This window comes from Arvicanthis niloticus, chromosome 17, assembly GCF_011762505.2.
Source record: "Arvicanthis niloticus isolate mArvNil1 chromosome 17, mArvNil1.pat.X, whole genome shotgun sequence".
Lineage (NCBI taxonomy): Eukaryota > Metazoa > Chordata > Mammalia > Rodentia > Muridae > Arvicanthis > Arvicanthis niloticus.
The window spans coordinates 30,239,977-30,266,811 of record NC_047674.1 but is presented as its reverse complement, the minus strand read 5'-3'; the positions used below and the strand labels follow the sequence as shown (position 1 = coordinate 30,266,811).

At 48.0% G+C, this 26,835-nt stretch overlaps 1 protein-coding gene across 2 annotated transcripts in view; it reads right to left on the bottom strand.

Moving 5' to 3' along the window:
• The window catches only part of Cracdl (CRACD like), a 113,903-nt gene extending 88,406 nt beyond the window's left edge, over positions 1-25,497 (bottom strand). Inside the window, exon 1 of one of the 2 annotated variants that reach the window (XM_076915042.1) lies at positions 25,366-25,497. The gene's annotated coding sequence lies outside the window, so the exon portion shown is untranslated. Of the gene's footprint in view, positions 1-610; positions 874-25,365 lie in introns of those variants that run through there. The other variant, XM_076915043.1, reaches the window with a different exon arrangement.
• Positions 25,498-26,835: the final 1,338 nt, after the last annotated feature.

The following is a 26,835-nucleotide window of genomic DNA, read 5'->3' as shown; positions in this document are numbered from 1 at the left end:
AGAGCTGGGCCCCCAACAAGGCAATCGAGTACATGCTGTACTTTGCAAAGAGCCAAATCTGAACAAGACTCACGGGACTCTTGGCAAGAACACACCCTGTGCCCAGCCTGGGTATCAGCAGGGAGGTGTGAAGAGGGTAGGAGGCCCCAGTGCTTAGCACATGCCTGCGTGTGTGAAGTCTGCATCCAGTGCTAAAGAGAGAAGGCTGGTATCCCCGATCCATGGGTAAGGAAAGAATTCCTGCTTGTGTGCTAGGTCCAGATTACCTGACCACCACTCCTGACACTCACCTATGCCCTCAGACCAGTGAATACCAGATCGAATCTGGATACGGGTACCTCATACTCCAGCACAGACAAAGCACCCACAACTCAGGCACTATTAAGTCTTCTCAGTGACAACAGAGCCAGGCGGTATGGACTCCTGAACCCAGACAATGGTCACCATGCCATCTGGGGTGTGAAGGCACAAGTCACCTGGTACAGCCACAGAGCTGACCGCCCCGAGGACCTTCAGAGACCTTCTTTTCCTTCCCAGACTGTTCTGTTCACATGACTAGCCACACAAAAAACACTGGGCACAGTGAGCACACTGCTCCCGTGAGTCTCACCTGGCAACGGGGAAACTCGCAAAGTTAGCACCGTGTGCCCACACTGCACACCGGGATCTTTAACACCGTTCTTTCTTCTAAGTCAGTGTTGACACACTCGCAATTCAACATCCACTATTCCTTCCTGAGGTGACTCAGCTGGTGGCTTCCTGAGAGCCCGATCCCTCCATGCCCCTCAGGTTTTGTCCTGAAAACTGGCAGAGTGACAAGTTCTGTTTCCCTGTTTTCTCTGGTGACAACCACCAGCCTCTTCAGCAAGATACCTGTGCAGGGAAAGGCATGAGGGCAGATAAAACAGTCTACGATGGAGTAAAGCTTACAAAGGGCAAGGAGAATGCCAGACAGAGCCCCCCCCCCCCAGCTCCCCCACCCCCCCCAGCTGTTTGGCTCAGCTCAGGTATACGTCTACCTGCCTGGTGTGTGAATGCACTGAGCCGCCCTACCTGGCCAGATTGTGGGCAGCAAGCATGGTGAGCACCACGCCTGTCTGCCACTCGTCCTGGGAGTGACATGGTCATGTCTGCCCCGCACCCACACCCATCTTCAGCATGCCAATCATGCTAGCTGTGGGGTACAGACAACCTACTCTCCAATCAACTGCTCACCTACAGCTGGGCATGGGCCAGGAGCCAACAGGCTTTCTCCTTACTCTGAAGCCCGTGGTGGCTCTGGAGTTGTGACCCCCTTTGTGGTTTGTGGCTGCTGCCTGGCACAGCCTCCCCCTCCCCACCACAGCCCTCCTAAAGCACAGTTGAGCTAATTCTGGGCTCCCTGCCACCCTTGCAAGCCCACGCTGCACATGCTCTGACTCAGGCTGAGGTACCCAGAAGCAAGCTCAGGAGAGAGGCTGCAAGGCACCTGCTGGGCACTGGGCAGCAGCTGGGGCTCCAACCTCAGGCTCACAAAGGATCCGGAGTTAGCTCTGAGGTCTCCCAACGACCTTCACCAAATCTCCCTGGAAGATGAACCCAAAGGTCAAGCTCCATAAGCTGCACAGACACCAACTTCATACTATAGATCCATTGACTGAGACCCTGGAGTTCAATGTTACCCGGTGATGGCTCTTTATAATCAAGACCCACTTCAGTGTGTGGCAAAAACTTCTGACACTGACAAAGTTCTCAGACACGAAAAGCATTACACCAAAATTGAAGATTATAGGTATTTAATGGTTCCAGCCAACCTTGTTCAAGCGCTATTTTCTGAACTCCTATTACAGGTCATTTCCCCCCATGGCTTTAGACTCAAAATCATCAACATCAGAACCTCAGACTGTAGCGGGGAAAGAGACTGACATTCCTGGCCCACCTGTAACAGTTAAGTACGGGTTGCTAGAGGAGAGAGAAGCAGGAACAGACACATCTGTCCAGAGGTGACAGAGAAAAACCAGTCCAGAAGAGTTGCCTCAGGGTGGCCTGTGGTTAGTCAGCTAGGTGACCAGGCCCTCTGGACAGACAGGACATGGTTGTGAGGCCCTTGATTCTGTTTTAGGAACAAGAAGAATCAAGGCTAGACATGGGGGGAAGTTTGTCAGAGAAGGGGGGTATGGTTAGACATGAACGTGCTGGCCAGGCTCTGAAGGGCTCATGGAGTAGGCATGGCTAAAGGAAGGACACAGGTAAGAACCACATGGCCATGTTGGTAGCATTTCACAAGCAGGCCCCTTGGTCCCTAAGGATCACATTTCCCCAAAAGGACAGTCTATGTCTTTAAGAGGCTATGGATACAGGGTTGGGGATTTAGCTCAGTCGTAGAGCACTTGCCTAGCAAGCACAAGGCCCTGGGTTCGGTCCTCAGCTCTGGGGGGGAGTGGGGGAAGACAAAATAAGAGGCCATGGGTAACTGCATGTCCAGAAAGGACAACCTTAATAAACAGGTTAAGTTACCTATGTATACCAAGCCTCCACGGTAAATCCAACAAACCACCAAGCAATGCTCACACTGACGGCTGTTCTGAAAACAGTAAACTAAGTTACAGAGAAGCCCTGGCCTTCAACCTGTGAGCCCATGTAACCACGGTAACACAATAGGGTATCAAGGAGGTTGGAACCCATCAGGAAACACCTTAGACATCCGAGCTTGCTTTCCACTAAGAATGGCACAGCTGGGCCCCACCGACAGGGCCAGGCATCATCTCTATAGCACAGTCTTTCATCACACGTGACCCATGAGCTCTACTGATACTGGGAGCCAGGTCTCGGCGAAAAGGAGAACTCCAAGAACCCAACTAGCATGTTGGTGAGGGCCCTCACTTCAAAAAAATAGCAGGCCTGGAGCCCTGGGATGCAGCCTAGCCTATGCAAACAATATCAGAAGCCGCCTAGCCAGCCTCTGCGCCTGCACCCTAGGCTAAGCATCCCAGAAGAGGTTTCCAGGGAGATGAGATGTTGTGCCAACACACAGTGAGGAGGTGCAGTAGATAAACGTGTATCTGCACACTGAGTATCTTCAGCTGCAGGAAAGAGCCTCCAAGAAACCTAGACTCCCCACTCCCTGGACTCCACCAAGCTCAAGAGCACCCCCCCCTCATTCTGGCTCCTGTCCTGTGCTCTGCGCAGCTGTGAGGCAGGCAAAAGGGCAGCACCACCACATGGGGCCCAGGTGGACAGAGCCCCCCCCCCCCCCAGGAGCTTCCTGAATCACACAGGTTCCACCTGCCCTGGCTCCTCAGTTCATCTCACCAGGGCCCTCGGGTTACATAAGCTGGGTCCTGTCACCACCAGTGGTGGCTCTAAGGTTACACGGCTGGATATGGGCCAGGCAGGCTTACTGTTTGTTTCCATCCTCTGTAAGGGAGGCTCTTCCAAGGAGACTTTCCTCCAACTAGAGCCTCTGGGGGCAGAGAGAGCACAGACCGCACCTATCCCTTCCCAGTCAGAGTGCCAACTCTCCACTCTTGTAACAGCCCCCATCACCACCCACAGGCTCCTCCCTCTTATTTCTGCTAAAATGAGGGCCCAAGGAGTGATGGGAGGCAGGCTACGGGAGCTGGTGCTGTTGGCAGTCAGCCTCCCTCATTCCTGCAACTGCTCCTCACAGCATCACCAGGGCTCCAGGATCCCTTGGAAGGGACAAAGAAAAGGCTATTCTCTGGGCAAGGCCTTAGCTCCCAGTGGGCAGTGTCCCACCCAAGTCAGCAGGAGTCCCAGTGAGCCAGAGGCATACTCCAGAGCAGGCAACCTAAGACACCATCAGCAACGTTTTTAGTATCCTCCTAGCACGAGTGGCTTGGTTACAGCAGTGGCATGTGTTTAAGACAATGCATGGAGTGACAAAGACAGACAGCAAGGCCTTTGCATGCCATATCTCAGGACACCCAGGCCAGAGACAAGGAGGAACAGAGGACTGGAGATGACCCACCCCTGGCTGCTCCTTCTCTGCAGCAGCTAAGTGCCCTCGTTGGGCCCTGCTGGCTGTGTTCGACAGACAGTTGCCAACACAAAGTATCCTGATAGAATCATTTCTGAGGACTCAAGGGGTACCTTCTGGGATCCCCCAGGATATGAGCAGTATGTGCGTGGGAACAGCTGTTCTGGTCACACAGTACCAGGATGCCCGGGGATTGTTTTAGAGACTGGAGACATCTGGAACCCTGGAGTTGCTGCCTAGATTCCTGCTATTCAAAAAGCTGTAGAGACCCCATGGAAATCACTGGAAAGCATGAGGGGGTGGATCATCGGCTCTGGCTGGTGAAGGACAGAGATGCTGGTGTGAAGGACAGGGATGGAGGCAGGAGGACCACTCTGCACAGACATGGTGTCTAGAGTTTCTATTGCTGTGAAGAGATACCACGACCAAAGCAACTCTTAATGAGGAAAACACTTAATTGGAGCTAGCTTACGGTTTCAGGGGTTTAGTCTATTACCATCATGGCAGGAAGCATGGCGGCATACAGACAGACATGGCACTAAAAAGGAGCTGAGAGTTCTGCAGGCAGGAGGAAGAGAGAGAGACACTGGGCCTGGCTTGAACACTTGAAACTTCAAAGCCCATCCCTACAGACACTTCTTCCAACAAGGTCACACACCCTCCTAATAGTGCCAGTCGCTGTGGGGTTATGGGGGCCATTTTCATTCAAACCAGCACAGACCCACAGATGGGATGGATGCCCATAGAGGTGAGGGGGAAACTGCCCTCCACTTGCGGGTGCTAGGCGAAGATATAAGAAAGTCAGCACCAGCTTGAGGTGAGAGGCTCAGCTATTCCAGCAAAGCACTCTTCAACCCTGACAGGGCCAAGCGTGAGTGCTTCCTAAAATTGCCTCAGGGAGTAGCACTGAGCCTCCATCCAATCAAAACTCTCATCAAGACTACATAAGTCTCTCAGATATTTAACGCTTGGTAGAGCTTGGTGAGCCAACATAGTGTGAACGCATTATGGACTTAACATGGTATCTGGTAACAGGAGATCTGGCCCCCAAACTTCCAAAGCAAGAAAGTGCAAGAGAGCAAATTCCCAGGAGACCAACCATTCCTATGATATGATATGCTTACAAATACAGGGATTTTCCTAATTATCAAGCCATTCATTGAACTGAAAACTGGAGCTGAATATATATATATACATATATATATGATAAATATATATGTGAATATAAAAATATATGAATATAAATATTTATTTATTTATCTTTTAAAAGTTTTATGTCTTTTTTTTTTTTTTTTTTTTTTTTTTTTTTTTTTTTTTTTTTTTTTTTTTTTTTTTGGTTTTTCGAGACAGGGTTTCTCTGTGTAGCCCTGGCTGTCCTGGAACTCACTCTGTAGACCAGGCTGGCCTCGAACTCAGAAATCCGCCTGCCTCTGCCTCCCAAGTGCTGGGATTAAAGGCGTGCGCCACCACCACCCGGCTCCAATTTTTTTTTTTTTTTAGGAATTTTGTTTGTTTGCTATTGTGTTTGCTTTTCAAGACATGGTTTCTTTGTGTAGCCCTTGGTTATCCTGGAACTCTAGACCAGGCTGGCCTCAAACTCTCAGAGATCCATCTGCCTCTGCCTTCCAACTGCTGGGATTAAAGGTGTGCCCACCACCACCCAGCTTTTTAAGAGCATGTATGTGTGTACCTGAATGAGTTTATATAAACTGCATGTGTATAGGTGCCTGAAGAAGCACTGTCCCCTGGAACTAGAGTTACAGACAGTTGTGAGCTTCTGTAGGTGCTGGGACTAAACTCGGGTTCCCCTGCTCTTAACTTCTGAGTCAACTGTATAGCCGCCAGTCCTGAACTCTTTAATTTTAAAAGTTTGTATACTGTGTTTTTATTTTGATTTTGGATTCCCCAATCTATCATGCACACCAGGAAAAGGAAGTGAGGACAGCAGCTCCCCAGAAGTGGCTGGGAACCAGGAAAAAATGGGGTATCCATGGGCCCAAGCCAGAGCTTTATGTCCATTAATCTCATCAGAGCCTCTAAGTGTGAGTTTCCACCCTTCCATGGTGGAATACAGCCCACTGTAGTGACTTGAATAAGAATGGCCCCCAATAGCTCATATATTTGAATACTTGATTCCTCAGTTGGGAAAATGTCTGTGAAAGATTAGGATGTGTGTCCTTGTTGGAGAAAGCACGCTATTGAGGAGGGGCCCACACCATTGTTAGTCTCGGTCTCTCTGTTTGTCTGTCTGTGCATCTGTATGTCTGTCCATCTGTTCCCACAACCCACCTTCTAGTTGTGGATCGAGATGTAAATACTCTGGTGTTCCTGTCACCAGACCTCGCTTCCACCATCACAGACTCCTGCCCTCTGAAACCACAAGCTCCAAATTAAATGCTTTCTTTTATAAGTTGCCTTTATCAGAGTGTTTGATCACAACAACAGAAAAAAGTGACTACGGCACCCACACAAACTATGTTCTCTTCCTTACCTAGAACAATGGCATCTCTTACCCGATCCCTGCTCAGTTAACGTTCACAGACAGCAACCTGCCAACCATAAAGACTAGGCCAGGAGTGGTGGTGCACATTTTTAATCTCATACTCTGGAAGCAGGAGCAGGGTGATGCCTGTGAGTTCAGGATCAGCCTGGTCTGAATAGGACATCCTAGCAGCCAGGGTTACATGGCAGAACCTTGTTTCAAAACAAGCCAACAAAAACATGAGGCTAGCCCCTCCCTGACACATCCTGTCTGCAGCTCAGCCTCTTCCCCACAGTCTGCTTTCTTCCTGCATGTCATCCTTCCAACCTTAAGTTGCAGCATTCCCTCGTGACTGTGCATTTTTCCAGCGGTCTTCCTAAGGGTGTGACTGCATCTGACACAGAATTGGCTCACTGCCCACAACTGGATACCCACTCTGGATACTGGAGAATGGTTTTCCAATGTTCCCCTTTTTATAAATAACACTGGAATGAACATTCTTGCAGAGGAATCTCTACCTGCAGAAACTGTTTCCCCAGGATAATGGAATCAGCAGGATAAAGGGAGGAATTCCTTTAAAGGTTTTGGGACAGACTGCCAAATTGCTTGGCGGGAGGCTTGTATCCTCCACTCCCAGAGTTCCAGGAGAGTTCCTGCCACACACCGCCACCTGCAAGGAGTACCATCATCCATCCACACAAACAACTAAACACTACCAGAAATTTGCTAGTTGGACAGCAGATCTTGTATCTGATTTTACATGTACTTATGCTACTAAGATTTCTCGGGTTGCCAACTAATTCCTACCCTTTACCCTATTCTTAGTTGGAAGTTCCTTCAAAGTAATGGGTATTAAGCTGGCAGTGGTGGCACACACTTACAATCTCAGCACTTGGAAGGGTTGAGACAAGAGAGTTGTGGGTTCAAAGCTAGCCTGGGATGCACAGCAAGACCCTGTCTCAAACAAAAAATTGGCATATTGATTTTTATATTCACTTTACACATCGTGAGCAAATTTCTGGGTTACCATCTGACGGATGATTTTCTGTATACTTACACTTTTTTCCCCTTACACTTTTTCTGTGCACACTAAAGTTTACACATGCACACACTTTTCAAATAAAACATCTGTACTCTGAGGCCTCTGACTCTAGTATTATGGTATAGAAAGATATTTCTCATCTCATAATGGCTTATTTACCTACATTTTCTTTCAGTACTTTAATGTTTTTATTTTTACACTTAAGTTTTAATCCATATCGACAAAGCTCTGTCTCTAAGTAAAGTTAAAAACAAAAACTGGCTGTATCTAAACTAGGGAAAGGTCTGGGATTAAATTTTAATCATAGTTATTGTTAAACATCAACTAGATATGGTAAACTACATTTTCCAGAGTTTCCAGTATTTTCCACAAGAACTATTTTCACCCCAACATCAAAATGTTCAAATTATTATAAATATATGATATTTCCACATCTGGTCATCTCCCTAGCTTCTGGCTGGAAATTAGATTAATACTACAAGTTAATTTGGGAAAACCTGAACTACTGATGGTATTGACCCCTCCCGTGGTGGACATCTAGACATCTCTGTGCACACACTGGTTTGTGCTCTGGTATATCGGTACCACGTCCTTCCTACCAGTTCCACAGATTTCCTATAAACCCTATTCCTGGAGTTTTCAGCTCTGATCCAACCATGAATAGAAGCATTCCCCTGGCTCACCTCCTGAGTGGTTCCTAAGTCCAGGGCTGAGCCAGGCAACTCTGCAACTCCTGCCAACCCAGTTCTGGGTGGTCCCAAAGTTTCCGGCTGAGTGCATTATCTCCCAGGCCCTTCCCTAGTTTGGCTGCAGCCTGGTGGTTTACTTAGAGACAGAGCCTTGTCCAGGTTGGTTGAAAGCTCACAAAGCTCCTCAGGCAAGGACACAGACATTGATCACCACCCCGTACACAGGATGCTGTTAGCTCTGCACATGATCTACCCCAGTTCCTCCAGACAGAACCCTGCTCTGCACCCAGACATACTTCCCAGATGCAAATGCCCCCTGTTCTTCCTTACTTGGAAATGGCTCCCCTTTCCTAATTTGCACCGATGAATCCCATTGGGTTTACACCTTGTGTACAGAATATGAGAGTGTCCCCGTGCAGCCCCATCGTAGAGACCTCCCTGGAATCTCAGCACGGTGTCATGGCTGTAGGAAAACTGATCAGGGCAGTAGCAATGTGTACCTAGGTGTGGGGAGCAGCTCCCCCAACTCATCCTGTGAGTCAAAGGAAAGACACCAGGAAGATGGTCGCTGAGGCCTAAGGAAAACCTATGATTCTGCCCAGTGAGCCAATGGGAGTGTCTATCAGCCATGCCAGTCACATTCCTCAGACCTCCTGAGAAGGTCTCAGGCTCCTACCTCCCAAGGGAAGGTTGCAGCCTGTACTTGGAAATCAAGCAAGTCTACCTGACTATGGCCCAGACTTGCCTGCAGGAAGGCTGTAGCTCTTGTCCCAACTGCATAGCAGGTTTGCCTGCAAAGCTTGTTAGACCCAGATAGCCCCACCCAGACCTGAGTCAGCCAGCAGGGTGAGGCCTGGGCAGCCATAGGGTTGCTAACACAGGCCTACCAAGCGAAGGGAAAGACACCTCAGAACTGAGACCCAGTCCTCCTGACAAGTGTTCAGCTGATTCCTTTCTGCAGACTAGTGTGAATGACTGCCATACTGACAGATGAGGTGGCAGAGTTGCAAGTCTCATGACCAAAGGACCAAGCAGGGAAGACTTCAAACAGTCCATGGTATTTCAAAATCCATCCCTTTCTGCCCTAACTATAACTCTAAAGGTCTTGTGACTCCCAAGCACCCATTTCTCAAAGATGTCAAAGTGGTCCTGAGTCTGCAAAAACAAGAAACCTCATCACTGACAGAGGCCCAGCTCAGGCAGGGTCTGTGCCTACATCTTGGATACCATGCATCCCTCAGAGCCCTCACTCTCTCCTGGATCCTCACTGCACCTAAGTGACAGGTTCCCTGAAGCACCCCAGGATCCTCAACGGCTGTGGGCTGACAGAGCCCCACACAGAACAAAGAGAAGTAACTCTTCCCATTGGGCCACCACCTGTCAGCTGAGATTTGCTTAAAGGAATTTGTAAGGATCAGGTCTGTTTACTATAACAAATACTTAGTATAAGTCAATTCAAAAGGAGCAAAGGTTTAAACTCACAGAAAACCATGATGACTGATCCCAATGCTCTGGACCACGGTGGGACTGTGCTCTCTGGAGCAATGGATGACAAAGGAGTCGCTTTAGCTCAAGGTGTGGCAGAGGAAGGAACCAGGATCTGACAATCTGACAGCCCCCTCCCCCTTCAAGGTTACACCTCACTTCAAATGCCCACCACTTGGCCACACCTCTGAAAGATTCCACAACCTCTCCGTATCCAAACTAAGGAAAAACTCTTACCTAACTTTCTGATGTGTATGTAGTTCATATTTAAATTTTCTTAACAGTCAGGTGTGTTTCAAATCTCCATATAGGCTCGTATTCACTGAGAAGCCAGGATACTGAGGGACAAGACATGCCTATAAAAGACTCAGAACTTCATAAGAGGGTTCAGTGGGAAAGAGGAGCTTGGGGTACCTCTCTGTCCCTGATAGCTAATGTTCCGTGGGGATATGACACTTCAGCCTCTTTGGTGGTGGATATTTGCTTAATGATTGGAATTGTTTTTAATGTCCTCAAAGAAAGAAGTCAAAGAAGATATCAGAAGATGGAAAGATCTCCCATGCTCATGGATAGGTAGGATTAACATAGTAAAAATGGCCATCTTACCAAGAGCAATCTATAGAACTTCATATGAAAAAAAAAAAAAAAAAAAAAAACAAAACCAAAAAACAAAACAGGATAGCCAAAACAATTCTCAACAACCAAAGATATTTGGGAGGAATCACCATCCGAACCTCAAGCTGTACTACAGAGCAATAATGATTTAAAAAAAAAAAACCCTGCCTGGTATAAGTACAGAAATAGACAGGTTGATCAATGGAATCCAAGTGAAGACCTAAAAATAAACCTACACACCTATGGACACTTGACTTTTGACAAAGAAGCCAAAACCATACAATGGAAAAATGAAAGCATCTTCAACAAATGGTGCTGGACTAACTGGATGTCTGCATGTAGAATTAAAATAGATCCACACTTATCACCTTGCACGAAACTCAAGTCCAAGTGGATCAAAGGCCTCAACATAAAACCAGATACACTAAATCTCATAGAAAAGAAAGTGGGAAATACCCTTGAATGCTTTGGTACAGGAGACAATTTCCTGAATAGCACACCAGTGGCTCGGGCTCTAAGACCAACAATTGACAAATGGGACCTCATGAAACTGCAAAGCTTTTGTAAGGCAACAGATACTGTCAATAGGACAAATTAACGCCTGAAAGCTAAAAAGAAATAAAATCCAGAATTAAACAGAACAGAGCAATGACCACTCAATAGGATTTGGTTTTTCTCTTAGCCTCGCTGTATCTTTTAAATTTGAGTTCATGTTTGGGGCAGTATTCTGTTCAGTCACACAGGAGAGTATATGTATGTGTATGTATATGTAATATGATAAATATATATAATATTTCTATTTTAAAGAATATTAGGGAATGGGAAGCTATACTTCATCTTACAGATGGGTGAAATTTCCAAATGCAGAAGTAGCCTGACTACAGCACCTCCTGGTGGAAACTACTGAAATTACAGGCAAAATTCCCAGGAGGGAAAATGAACTATGAAGGCAACCAGCCCAGTCTGTTTCTCTGGAAGCCTAAAAATATGCAATTTCCAAACATGAACCTTGGTTATTGGTATCTGAATTTCTTATATGCAAGTACTATCTTGAAATGAAAAATTATGTCATACATGCACACACGAGTGATTTTCCAAATATGTGTAGATGTTGAAAGAATTAATAAAATAGTGTTACCTAAGCAACCCTCAATATTTAGCATCTTTTTGTTAATGATGCCTTTTCTAATGATTGATTGGAAAATATAGTCACTGTCATATAAAGGTTTTCCAAATTTCTCAATGTCACATACACAGAAACCTGGAAGAATGCTTTAGGGGAGAGTTGTAAGAGAGATGACTGAGAGGAGACCAGAGTTCAGAACCTCAGTAGAAGTTGAGCAGACACTGGCTTTCTCTGGTCTCAGCACTCAGGAGACTGGCCAAGCTGGCTAGCCAGAACAGTTGGAACTGGCAAGCAATGGGTTCAGTAAGAAACCAGAGAGTAACCGAGGAAGACATTCAATGCTAACCTTAGGCCTCTACATGTACGTACACAAGTACACCAGAAGTGCCCAAGCACTTTCTGTTATTTTAGTACCTAAATGTAAAAAAAAAAAAAATTCTTTCTTGAGGTGAAATATGAAATTGTGGGCTGATATGAGATGGCTTAGTGAGTAAAGCTACAAACTCGGTCACCTCAATTTGATCCTCAGAATGTTATGATGGAATGATATCCTCAGACCTTACAGGAGCACCATGGCATAAACACACTCTCTCTCTCTCTCTCTCTCTCACACACACACACACACACAGAGAGAGAGAGAGAGAGAGAGAGAGAGGAAGGAGAGACAGAGAGACAAAGAGAAAAACACTATGGTATATTGCATATTGATCCTTTGACTTTTTTTTTAGATCATTGTTCTCCATATGTTAAAAAAAAAAAAAAAAAAAAAAAAAAAAAAACTTGATCCCCAGAGAGAAGGTGGTAGTACTCGGAGATAGTAGAACATTTAAGAGGTGACACCAGTGGAAGGTCTTCAGGTCACCCTGGAAAGGGATTTGGGGACTCCTGTTCTCTTAGCTTTCTAGCCATGACATGGTCAGGTCTATCCAGCCACACATTCCTTGCCATCGCCATACCAAAGACCTTACAGCCATGGGCCAACTGATCACGCAACCTTCCAAGTTGTGAACGAAAACAAACGTCTCTATAAACTGGTTACCTCGGGCACTTCTTGAAGTAACACAGAACTAGAACACCTGGGAAAGAAACCAGGATGAACTTGAATTCAGTGGACAATCAGCAGTTGAAACTGCCAACTGTGTGCCGAAGTCTGGATGTCCATCAGAAGAGGGAAAGATCTCTATGATACCCACCTGCATGGGTTGATTTGAGAGCCGGGGAGAAGCGGGAACCGGATGTTAGCAAATACCTTCTCCTTCGGTTCATTGAGCACATGGTGAGCAGTTCACTGGGGATAGCTCAAGGATCCAGATGACTCGGGACACAGACACTCACAGCTATGCAACCTCACCCAGTGCCAACCCAGGACCCAAAGACAACAGCAGAGCTGCAGCCACCAGATCTGAACTCTAGCCCACTCCCTGGGTCTTCTGGGATGTGGATAGGGAAGCCATGTTCACCTCACCCCTGAAGTTTCTTCACCTTGAAACAAAGATCGCCATTTCAATTTTTAAACGTTTATTTTTATTTTATGATTTGCCTGCATGTCTCTCTGTGCACCGTACACATGCTTGCATCTGTGGAAGACCAGAAGGTGTCAGATTCCCTGGAACTGGAGTTACAGGGAGCTGAGAGCTACTACGTGGGTGGTGAAATTAAACCCAGCTTCTCCAGAAAGAGCAGCTAGAGTTCCTAACCTCTGAACCATCTCTCTGGCCCCTACCATTTCAATTTTTAATGGGAGGGATAAGACGTCAGCTCTAACTACTCAGTAAGTACCGAACCATGGAGCACGGCAGCGCTCACTCATCAGCCTCCCTTTAGAAGGAAAAGGAAGGCTGAGCAGGCCAGTCAGCCAATCACGTGCTGCAGAGGCTTGGGTGTGGTCCTCCAAAGCAAGGTGTGGGAATCCTGCTCCTCCATTCAATGATACAGAGGTAGAGGGATCTTTAAGGAATGAAGCCTTCTAGAAAACGACTGGCACCTTAGGAGGGATTAAGGTACTTCTCAGGGGATCCTAATTCATTCCCATTAGAGTTGATTATCAAGCAAACAAGCCAGCAACCCTGGCTCCCAAATCTCTCTCCCTTCCTATCCTACCAAATCATTTCTTCCTCTGCTGACAGTTTTTCTGACTATTAAAGCCCCAGAGTGACAAGCTAAATAAATCTTATTTCTTTGTAAAGCGCCTGGCCTTATTTTGTTCTACCTACAGAAAATGGGCTCTCTCGGGCATTGACACAGGGTTGCCACTACCCAGGTGCCAGTGCTTCTGCTGAATCCACACAATGCCCCCGAGTCAACACTAGTCCCTTCCCAGTCTTCAGGCAGAGGACAGTGGCAAGGAGACCCTCACATCTAGAGAATGAAAGAGCCAAATTTTGCACTTGGAGCTCTACTTTGGGATGGGCTGGAAGCTGGTGTGCACCCTCCCTTCTGCTGCAGAGCCTTGCCTGCCATGCCACTCAAAGCACCGCCTGTCCCCAACTCTATACTCACCAAGTACCAACTGCCCAGAACTCCTAACCCTAATAGCAACATCCCCTCACTGACATGTGTCACCCTAACAGCAATGTCCCCTCAGTGATATCTGTCACTTTAACAGCAATATCCCTCAGTGACATGTGTAACCCTAACAGCAATGTCCCCTCAATGACATGTGTCACCCTAACAGCAATGTCCCCTTAATGACATCTGTCACCCTAACAGCAATGTCCCCTCAGTGACATCTGTCACCCTAACAGCAATGTCCCCTCAGTGATATCTGTCACTCTAACAGCAATATCCCTCAGTGACATTTGTCACCCTAACAGCAATGTCCCCTCAGTGACATCTGTCACTCTAACAGCAATGTGCCCTTGCTGACATCTGTCACCCTAACAGCAATGTCCCCTCACTGACAGCTGTCACACTAATAGCAATGTCCCCTTGCTGACATCTGTCACCCTGTCTATTTCCACACAGACACCTCTACTTCTCCCCAGAGCTCCATGTATCACGGCTCCCACAGTGTGAGGAAGACAGTGAGGTCTAGGCTTCACCAAACAGCACCTGGCTAGAGTGTGGACTGGATCCAGTCAGTCCTCACCAGTGAGCGTCATGGTCCTGTCCTTCTGCTCAGGGTGGGGCAGGGAGAGGTAGGAGGGCATCTGCCTTGTTACAGTCTGAGGCTTTGGTACAGAATGGACTACAGAGGCGTTCTCTGGTAGGGCCTGGAGTCTAAGGAGTCCTTCCCAAAGTCCAGCTCCAGCAGTGCACACCTGAGCAAGCCATCGCTTACACTAATGAAACAACACTCAGGAGTTCACAAGGACATTCTCCAGTTGGGCATTTCCAAGTTCAAAACTCCAGACAAAACAAGAAGATGGGGGCTGGAGAGATGGCTCAATGGTGAAGAGCACTTGCTGATCTTCCAGAGAACCCCAAGTTTGGTTCCCCGGACTTATGCCAGGTGGTTCAATCTGCCTGAAACTTCAGCTTCAAGGGCATTGGACGCCCTCTTCTGGTCTCTGCATGTATCTGCACTCACATGGCATCCCTCTTACACACACATACACATCACTTTTAAAAGGAAAAAAAACTAAAAACAAAAAGACAAGGTGATGAAGAAAGGCCCCGCTCTTCTACATCGTGACAACATGGATGAGTCCTGTGGCTGTGCTGTGCTTCAGTTTGCTTCTCTGTAAAACAGGGACAAATGCAGCCAAGGAGACAGCCACCTGATGCCCTGCTTGCCAGCTGAACTGTCTCAGCAATGATAAGATGAACACCCACAGGGCATGTGGGAATCGAGAGGGCAGAGGAACCATGCTGAGAACCAGGCAGTGTGCCACCCGCTGGCTCTGGCTTCACCACCTAAGCCACCCGGGCCAAGATCCTTCCCTCTCTGAGCCTCAGTATCCCTTCCTTGTAAGCTCACAGAGTGACTTTAAGGATCAATTCAGAAAGTCAAGGTGAAATGATTCAAAACAATGATAAGCTGTGCTCCAATTATTATTTGAAAGCACAAGGCAGTGAGGGTTTATACTAGGCATCCTGAATATCCAATATTCACCCCTCTCCCTCTCTCTGCTCCCGTTCCACCCCGCAACACACGCACACACACAGCTGCTGGCAATAAGGTAATTAGCATAGTTTACTTCACACAGCACAATCAGTACATTAAGAAGAAATGACTGCTATATAGAAATCAAATACTACTTAAATCTGTAAAGAGAAGGTACCATAGAAACCTAGGGCGAGAGTTCGGATGTGGGAGAGCAAAAGAACAGGGAGAGAAGACAGGGAGGAAAAACAGAGGGAGGCAGGGGGGAGAGAAAAGGAAGGAGGGGGGCAGAGGAAAGGCAAACCGTTTGCTGAATGTCAAACCACTACTAGATTCCCTGTTGTCAAAAACTCCAGGTTTCCCTGACAGACCTAGCAAAAGTATGCCCTGCTGGGTCTGCCCAGGGCTTATCCCCAGAGCAGGAAGGGGCTTCTCCTTCCAGCCCCCTTCTATCATCGAGAGGGACCACCAGGTCATTTAAACATCCAGAATGATGTTTGCTGTTGGTGGTTAAAGGGCCCCACCATCAGGTCCTCCCTGTCTACCTCCATCCACTGTCTCCCACATTCCCTGGCATTTGCCATGTTCCGAGCTGCTACAAACATGGTCTCTCGTAAGCCCCCTTCTCAACAGGCTTGCTGTCCCTTATCAACAGAAAAGAAACCCCCCCCCACACACACACACACTTAGGCCTGAGAACCAACCACATGGCCACCCGAATTCAGAGTGGTTGCATACAAAAGCCCATAGGAACAGGGAAAGAGGAAAATAAGCCAACTGCTGATTAATTATGACTCATGAAAAAAAAAAAGCAGCTATTTACATAGCACCACATTAAGTGCTGCTTCCTGCCCACGCATGGCCACGGGGGCTCCTCAGTACTCACCCGGCACTGAGAAAGTGCAAGAACATTTACCTCACATCTCATGTGCCCTCTCCTTGAAGGCAGGACTCCTGGGGACCTGATTTCCCAACTCTTGGCTTGCAGGCTTCCCATTAACCGAGTCTGAAAGAGTTTTTTGTGTGTCTTCTCCTTGTTCTCCACCTGTTTGGATGCCCAGGCTGGAATCTGACCTCTCTAAGAGAACAGAGCTGGGATCCAAGGGTCCCTGTCAGAGAGGCTCCTGCATGGAAGCATCAAGTGTCCCCATGGATGCTGGCAGAGGTCGTAGATCCTCAAGCCATGTCTCCATGGACTCTGAGCAGCGAATGGGACCCTCCATGGAGTGGGCACAATGGCTAAAGGCATGAAGCCACCAAAAATTCCTGCAGGACAAGATCTGCATGGCTGCTGATGTACCACCCGGATGTCTGGCCAAGGACCAGGCTTCTAACAATCTGTCAGTCCTGCGCTTCCTGCCTTCAGCCTTCTTCTGCTTAGACTAATTAAGACTGAATCCTAAATAACACAGATGCTGTCGACCAAGACACATAAAATCTCAGTACCAATTCATCTCACGGCAAAGAAGCCTGGTGTGAAAAGAAATTACTTCAGGCAGGACACAGCAAAGGAGGAGCCTTGTACATACACAAGAATCTTCCATCAGAGTTAAGCACTCAGAAGTAATCAGACAATTGTGAAGAAGCAAAACTTGGACCAGGGTGTTCACAGTTGTACTTCTGCTAAATGGGGAAAGGTTGGACATGAGGACATGACCTAAGTATGCCCTATCCAAGACTTAGATGAGGAAATTAAGACCTATCCCCAGAATGGAACGTCTTCCAGCCAGGAAACTGGTGCAAAGAACAAGTGTCTAATAATCCAGCGGAATGTGGAAAGGAAACTCCACACACATATTATTTTTGAAAAGGTAGTCTGTAGAGCAATACACACATCACCTCTGCTTCATAAACATGTTCACAGCACAGGATCTGAAAAAGACTGGAGGTCCAGGACCCTGACCAAGGCAACCCAAGTCTGCAGACACTCAAATCTCTTTGTTGTTTCTCCCACATGTTCATTTGTATGAACACTTGGTCCCTGGCTGATGGCACTGGTTGTGAGGACTTTAGGACATGGGATTTAGCTGAGGAGATTTGCTGGAGTGTGTGTGGCTTTGGTGTGCGTGTGGAGGGGGGGTGGGTGGGATTTACAATGTGGCTCTGCTTCCAGCACAGTCTCTCTCAGATGCTCCCTCCATTGCTAAGATGTAAGGCATCTCACCAGCCAAGTCGCCAAGAATTCTACCATGCCTTCTTTGCTACAACAAACTGTCCTTTCAAACAACATAAAGACCTTGCTCTCTTAAGTAGCTTTCTTGTCAAGTATTCCATTATAGTAATGACAGAAACCACTACACCCTTAAGGAAAATGTCAGGGCTGGAAAGATTGCTCATTGGTTAGTGCTTGCTGGATCTGAGTTTCATTCTCAGCCTCCACACCAGGTGGCCCATAATCACAACTCCAGGGGATCTGTACCCTCTTCTGTCCTTCCTGAGGGCACTCGCACACATGCGTCATACATCCACACAGACATATGTACATACACGTAAACAAAACCAATTCTTTTAAAGTGGTATAGTATTTGCATAGAAACTACATATAGCCTCCCATACTTGAAATCATTTCTAGATTATTTATAATGCCTGACACAAGGCAAATATTATGCAAATAGCTGATAAGCTTCATTGTTTAGAGAACAGAGACAAGGGCGGGGGTGGGGTCGGGGGAAGTCTCTGTGTACTCAGTACAATGTTTTCAAATGTCTTCAATTTGCGGCTGGTTGAATTCATGGCTTTAGAACCCACAGCTACCAAGGGTGACTCCATATTCTTACACAATGCATTCATGGGTCTTCAGTTATAGCACAGACAGGTGTTTGGATGTTCCCCAAACGATATAGAGATACCCGCTCCTTTTCTGCCCCTGGCTTTCCCTGATGGTGGAGACCATTGAGTCTGCCAACATCTGGCCTGGTACCACACAAGAGATCAGTCAAGGAGCAGTTCCAAGGCAGTGAGCCAAAGCACAAGTCTGGACAAAACTCCATCTTTCTAACAGGCCTGATCAATGCAATTCATTCTCTCTGCTTCCCCTGTTTGCTCAGCCAGATCCTCCTTCACCTACAGCCTCCTGGTGTCTCTCTGTTCTAGAATGTAGTACCAGATAAGACTCATCTACCACAACACCCCAACCCAAAGGCCTGTCTTTCCTCATGAAGATCATGGAGAAAACATTGAGAACATGGGCCAGGCCGCGGAAAATGGCAACCGGGTCCTCCGAATGCCTGTGCATGTATCCTGAGATCTCATCGAAACCAACAATGTGTCGAAAGCATATGAACACGAAGGGATACAAAGGGATACAAAGGAGCTAATTTCCAACAAAGCTTCTGGCAGATGCCTAACAATTATTCAAAACGACATGGATTTGGGGTCCTCTGAAAATGATCTGTTTACAGAGTGAATCACCAGCTCCAGGAAGAGATAAGGCAGCGTGATTTCAGACTTTTAGTGGGTGAGTCTGTCCCTCACCTCCCCACCTCCACTGCACTTACGATATAGCTTCTAAGTCACAAGTTGTGTGCATGCTCGGGAAGGGCCAACAAGGGTGTACTGGGGTAGGAGTAGGGTTGCGGCATTCAGAGCTCACAGTTGAGCAGACATACTGCTATTGCAAAGGGCTCAGTTCCCAAACCCTCACTGGATGGCTCAGAGCTGTCTGTAACTCCAGCTTCAGAGGACACTGTCTTCTGGCTGACATAGGTGGTGCATTCATAAGCACTCCCGATTAGTGGTGTTTCGTTGCAATAGAAACCCTAAGACATGTATGTATGTATGTATGCATACATGAATGTATATATGACTGAGATATAAAACAAAGTCATATTGGAATAGCAGGTACAGACCAGAGGTGACACTCCAGGATGGTTGTTGCAACTCCCATGTTAGCTGCAGAGAAGTGAACAGAACTCAAGAGATCCAGGTCTTGGCTTATACCCCGGGAGAATGTGCGGACCCTGTGCCTACCCATGTGCCCTTGAACCTGCTGGGTGTAAGGCAATGTGCCATACCAACCATTATCCAGAGCGATAACCAGACCAACGACAGTGAACTGTTGAGACCTGTTTTCAACAAGACTCCAAACAGCACACATGACAGTGAGCTTCCCCCACCGTGGCCACTTTTCTTTTAGAAGCAGCCAAGAGCCCAAGCCAGCCCGAGATCAGCCTCCAAACCTAAAATAGATATGACTAGGCTTCACTGCCCAATACAGACCTGTATTGGCTCCCAGGAGTTCCCTGGGCATCTCATCTCACCTATATCGGTAAGAGAATGATTTCACAAAAATATATTCAATCTAGAAAACAAAACTGAGAAACTAACTTAAGGCCAGTCTTTTCTGTGCCTTTGTTTTACTGTTTGAGAACATTGGGCTCAGAGGGAAAGACTGCACATGTATTACAGCACATGTATGTATACATATCCTGTATGATATGTTTAATACAAAGAAATAGTAAATACAGTATGTGTATTAAACACAGGAAAGTTTGGGAGGCCCAAAAGATGCCTAATATTCACAACATCCTAAATGTACCCAAGACAGCTGGGCATCAGATAGCACGCCACATTAAATACAGAAAAGACACTCAATATTCGTATGCATATGACTATTTATACAAGAGGAACAGGATAATCCAGTTGCCCATGGATGACACCTGTTCTGGTCCTTTGGTCCTGATACGGAGAAGAAGGCACTCCCATATTCCCCCAATAGAAAGTGTATGGCCTTGGCTTGTGGCACCTACAATCTATGTGGCCTCACACAGCTAGTACGTCAAGTCTGGTCCCTGGAATCCCATATTATCGGGAAAGTCTGATGCTTCAGGGAGGTGGATATGGAAGGCTTGTACCGTGGCACACTGGTACTATGGGCTAACGGCACCTATCCGGCCTCTCACTGCACGTTTAATTCCATCAAGGTCATTACCTGCATGGCACCCCTGCCATCAGCTCTGCTTGGGAACACTAAGTGCTACAGACATACATAAATAATATCGGATCCCAAAGGCTGAAGAACCCTTTAACGCTTTATGTGACTTCACTAGGGTATCTAACTGGGAATTCTAACAAATGCCCCTACACGTTCTTTTTATTTAAACGTTCTGTTTATTTTGTGAACATACATGTAGGTGTGAGAGGGCACATGGAGAGAGCAGAGGGCAGCCTGCGGGAGTCAGTTCTCTCCTTCTACCACATGGGTGCAAGGGCTTGAACTCAGACTTGGGGGCAGATGTCTCCACCCATTGAGCCATCTCGTGGGTCTACCTGCTAAGGTCAACACTTGCAAATACTTAATATGGCATTCTCTACCTCATTCAATACCTGACATAGCGTGTGTGTGTGTGTGTGTGCAGGTGCATCTGTGTGTGTGTATGTGTGTAGGTACATAGTGTGTGTGTGTGTGTGTGTGTGTGTGTGTGTGTGTGTGTGTATGCAGGTGCATCTGTGTGTGTGTATGTGTGCAGGTACATATGTGTGTGTGTGCAGGTGAATTTGTGTGTGTGTGTGTGTGTGTGTGTGCGCGCGCGCGCGCACCACATTCCTATTCCACAGGAGCCTGAGGTCATAGGCTTCTAAGCAGTCATGCAGAAACCCAAAACCTGACCTCCTCATTGGCCTGGACTTCCTGCTTTGAGAAAGCAAAGTCCCTTTGACATTTCCATATCCCACAACTGACTGTATCTTTCTAACTGTTTCTTGGAGACTGTGTATACCACAGCTAAATGGGCCTGGGGCCTCCCACAGACAAGAGAATTTGGAAGCAGAACTAGGAGAGGTTTGGGCGTGGACTTCAGAGGTAAGGGCAAATATTTCTGGAAGTTCTTCAGCTGCATACATTTAAAGATTGGTCCCACATACCACAGCTAGGCAAAGGCCCAAGGAGCTCATAGCTTCCCATGCCTTGCCTCCCCAGTGGCTCTTTCCTTGTCTCCTTTCACTAAAAATCACAAAAACCCCTTGAGATTGCCTCCTCTCGGGGATCTCTTCAGGAATGCGGTCAGAATTTCTGAAGTTGGTGGTTGATGCTGACACACCTGAACCTGCATCTCCTTCAGCTCACTACTAAGGTTGCGGAACACAGACGTGGCAGCTCAGGATGGTGAGCTGGAGCACCCTTAAAGCAATCGGAAATGTTGTCCGAATCACATGTGTGTTCGCAGGATCTTTTACCTAACCAAAAGTTCAACATTATTTTCTGGCTTTGGTGAGAATTGTGAACGGGATCTAATGAGAAGTCACCGTTCCGTTCAGCTTAGAGACAGCAAGAAGAGCTCAGTGTGCCAGGTACCCTTGCTGTCCTACCTGCAGGTGACGACACTACAGGCACCATGTCTCTCATTAGTGAAAGAGATGTGCACAGCGGCCAGACAAACCACTGGCTGGTGCAGAGGATGCTTTGAGCTGGTCTCTGGCTCCTCACATTCATGTGGCTAAGTCCATTTGAAGGCTCACCTCTTCCAAGAGCCTTTGAGCCCAGCATGGAGAAAGGCCAGGGCTCAGCACACAGCACCAGCCCTCCTACGGGCCCACCTTGCTCCCTTGATAACGCCTAAGCCCTCTGAACTGTAACAGGCTTTTCTGCCATTCTGCAATCTCATCATAATAAACACCAAGCATACCGTGGCTCATTCTTAAGACGAAGCAGCTACGGAAACAAGAAGCTGCGTTAATTCATGGAAATGAAAATGTCCGGTGTGTATTAACCCAGGGCAGCCTACCCAGAAACACAGAGACAGGGATGGGAGGCACTTTCTGGTCTTGTTTTCTCAGTCTCTTCCCTCCATCCCCCACCCCACTTCACTTTTTCCAGGGACAGTCACCATGCATTTTAAATAAATTAAGGCAGAATATGGTTTATAACCACGTACCACAAAGCGTGATGATCTCGTCAGGACAACTGGAATATCCATCACCCTAAGAATTTAATTATTTCTTTGCATCAGGAGCATTTACAATATTTTCCTTTTGGATTTGAAATGTCTATAGTAACTTATTTTTACCTATAGTCACCTGGCTGTGTCAGAACATGTTGCCGTCATGGAATAAAATAATTTGTGTTTATGTTCTCTTCACAGCTCAGTTATAAAACCAAGCTGTCTCAGCCTAAAGCTCTACTGTAATAAGCCTGTATTCAACTACAGAAGAAACCACCTAAGAAACATTCCTGCCCCCAGGTATGGAAAAGCTCTTCTGATCCTAGGAGGAGGGGACTGGGATAGAGCCTCTGTCCCCGGAACCTCTGAAGGGTTGAGAGGGAGACAGCAAGCACAGGAAGCTTTGCTTCAGCTTCCTGTGTGCAATGTTGGGAAAAGGCTACCCAGAAATGCAAAATGGCAGCCTGGTGTGGCAGTACCACACTACATAGTACCTAGGCAAGTTACCAGCTACCTTATAGAGACCTTGATGAAGCCTTACAGGGAGGAGTTCTAAACAGCTAAGTAATACTCAGTAAAAACCCTAGCCAGGAGACCAATGTAGCATTGGGGTGAGGGTGGAGGCTAAGGAGGAGGGGGATCCTTGGAGAACAGCAAGAAGACCAACACACAAGAGGCAACCTCTCCACGTCCCACGTCCACATTTCACTGTGGCTTTTTCCTGGTGCCTGGCCACCACCTCGACAAGAAGGTTCCTAAAGAAGGACTGGGGGAGTAAGCTGCTCTAAGCTACACAGTGATTGAAATATCACTTGAAATCGGCCCAAGAAAAACAGACTCCTGAGCTAGAAGTGGGTATACCCAAAAGGGAGCCAGGGCATTATGCTGTCCAGGCCACAAAATTAAATTCACATCAAAAAAGCTGCACCCCTTCACAATAAACCCACAACAGGAGATGCATCTATCCCAATGCAGATGCTTCCGCTGGGTCTCTGTACAACACAAACAATATTTATAAGACTATCTGCCTGGGCTAAGTTCCGGGCGGAAAGCACATTGTCTCAAGCTTGCCAAGTCAGACGCAGGCCTACTAGGCTATCCCAGAAAACTTAGCCCACAGGAGGGCCCAAGCGTTCATATACTCCCATTGTGGCTAAGAACTCTCCCAGCACAGGCTGCTATGTAACATTCAGGCTGCTGTAAGAAAATACTACAGACTACGTGGCTTATGAACAACAGAAGTTTGTTCCTCGCAGTTCTGGGAGTCTAAGATCCAAGCATCCAAGCATCTGGTACCTGGGGAGGGTTGTTTCCTGACTCACAGGTGCATTCTCGAGCAGCCAAAGGAGGGAAGAAGCTCTCTGGAATCTTGACTATAATGTGCTCTAATCCAGTGCAGGGGCCATCATCATCACCATAGAGCCTTCAGGATAGGAATCTGGGGTCAGGCACACACTCAGAATGCTATAACTTCTCTGCTTTTCCTTAAGGGCAAACCAGGACTCACTAAGGCACGATTCGATAAGGCCCAACGAAGCAGGCTGAGGGCTGATGCTTCTAGCTCAACTATCATAGCAGACAGCCCACCGCGCCAAATCTCATGTGCTTGCCAGATCCTGCAGCATGGCCATGCAACAGCTATGGATGGATACTACCCATATTGGCTACTACACTGATTCTATAAATTCGGAAGGGCTGCTGGAGAGGCAGAAACAATCTAGAACCACAGGGAGTCAAAGATAAATGCCTCTCAGGTTACAAGAAAAAAAAATCAGTCAAGTTACTAGAAATGTTAAATGCAACATTGTGAAGCATTTAAAATAAATAAGAAAACCCATGGTGTACAAAATACCTCAATTTTAAGTAAAGGACAGGATCAGAGGTCCTGCTCTCTCTGTCCTGCCTCATGCTCCAACATGGAATTGCACAACCCTAGGATTGAGCCTAGAATCCAGCTCAGTTCAACACAGGGCAGGCATCTTCAGCCACCCCCACCATTTTATAATCTCAAAGAGCTCCTGAGGTGATCCTGGTGCTCAGTCATCTCAGGTGTGTGTGTCGGCATGACTGAGCTCCCAAGGAACATCAGAGCTGAGATTCTATTTTGTGGTTGCTATGTATTTAGGTAAATGGAAGGAAGTTCCAGCCTCCACCAAAGGAGGGGCTTACTTCAAAATAGTTCTGGAAGGTTCGAGGTGGGCTCCCAAGAGAGAGACAAACACAGGTGCCTGTCTTCCCACTTGGATTTTCTGGTTCAATTCTGACAGGATGCCAGCTGGCCACCTGCAGGCCACAAGTCCAGTCACACCGCGGTCTTCCTATTCCCTTGCATTTCACAAAACAAATGCTTGCTCATTTGGGTAACTACTCCGCCTCTCAGCACATGTACATCTACCTCATACTGAGAACGAAGTCCTGCCGGTTAGTAAATGACTGCTTCAACAAATATTTGTTGATTCAAATTCTGATTATGTCTAAGATTAAACCCAGACTCCCCTCTGTGGCTTGTAACCTAAGCCCCAAGCCTGTTAAATAAACCATGTCCCGAAGCATAAGGAAGACAGCCAGTGTGTCCACTGTCTCCCTCGCCGTGGCCCTTGGAGACAGACGCGATTATGCCCTGGCACTAAGAACTGGAACGCGGGCAAGCAAGCCCTGCTCCCCCTCTCGCTCTGTTTTCTTAGTGTTAAAACTGGTTAAACTGCTCAGCTCTGCCTCACATTTCAAAGTTAAGTCCAGCAAAGCGCTCAGAGGAAAACTTTGGGCACTTGTGCGTCTGGCTTCTCTCCGCCCCACCGACCATGGTGTCGTGGACGTGGCCCCCACAGGGGTGGCGTGGGTCCCGTGTCCAAAGGGCCCTGGGCTACCAGAGCTCTGCTCGCCACCACCTCCCCAGCTCCACGTCAGGACGCGACTTCGAGAACGCGTCAAGACTCTCCCCCCGTAACCCGGCTCCCTTCAACCTCTTAGGTCTGCGCCCCACGCGTGCTGTGTGGCCACGCCATTTCAGACCGTCCCAGGTACCTGGCACCGGAGCGTGGCTGTGCTTGGCGAGCGTGCCGGGAAGAGCTCTCAGTCCGCGGGGACACGCGGGGGGCTGCTTTGCCGGGGTGCGCGCTGACCCCCGGCCGCAGCGTCGAGAGCCAGCGGCGCTGCGCAGCAGGTGGCGGTAGGGCGCGGGGAGCGCGGGGTCTGCGGCCGGGGGATGGACACGGACGCGGGCGCGACCCTCGGGCGCCGCGCTGGCCCTGCGCTGGGCGCGCGCTCGCGGCTCCTGACTCGGCTGCGCGCGGCCCGGCGGGGGCGGACGCGGCTGTTCCGCTCTGCTCAGCTCTGCTCCGCGCCGCCCAGGCCCGCGCGCCTCCCCCGCGCCGCTACCGCCGGGCACGCGGGACCCTGGCCACCCCACGCGGCGGCGCTGCAGAGCTGGGAGCCTGGCTGGCTCCTGCCTGCACGAGGTCCGAGGGCTCGAGGACCCCCGCCGGGACAAGGACGCCCACGATCTCCGCTCCTGTGGGCCACCTCCCTGCCACCTGGGCCTCGGAGAGTGGGCGCCGGGTAGCACCGAGGGACGTGCGCATACGGATAAAAGTAAAAGTTGTTTCATAACCTTGTGGGTCCGAGCGTCTGAAGGCCAATGAGGGAAGCTGCCGCCCGTCTCCAGGTGAATCATTGCTGTGACACGGGCAAGTGTGGGATAAAAACCTGAAGGAGACGTCTCAGCCTGGTCCCCCACCCCCACTCCCTCATCTAATTGGGGAGCTGGCCCATTTGGGGAAGAAAAGGGCTGGCCTTGAATACCTACCTGCTCAGCTCATCAGCTAGCTACCTACAGAGAGAGCCCCTCTTTGGCCTGCTGACACTGCTGTCGTCAAGAATGAAGTACAAGGAATGTCAGCTGCGCCCCAGTAGGGCGCCCCGACTGCAGTAGCAGGAGACCCAGGTGGAAAAGAGAATTCTCCCATCAGACGGTGGCACTGGAGTGGAGTGGTCCCTGAGTTCTGACTTCACAGCGATATTAGAATACTATTGTCAGATTTAGAGGAATCCATACCCAACCGTTGAGTCTTGGGACTGATGGCTTGGGACCAGAGACAGCAAGGACACACGAAGCACATACTTGTACCTCTATCTTGAAAAGTCTCTCCCCACAGCTGGTTTTAAAATGAGACCAAAATCCCAAACAAAATGGGAAGACCGGGAAAGAACCTGGCGATAGGTATAACTTTTGGGTGTAATCAAACCCTTTGGTTCAAGCTAGTCACTTAAAGTCTCCTTTGATGGTTAAATGAAATTAATTCCCTCTAAGAACAAAAACAAATCATGAATCAGTCTCTAAATTGACAAGCACTCACAATGAGCAGGTGACTCACCGGAGGAGCAAATGAATTGGTTAGGTTTGTGTGTTTGCCTTGTTTGAAATCCTCAAACTAAACTGAACAACTACCAGCAAACCAGTGCCCTCACCCACCTTGAGCCTGCTGCTACTTGCTG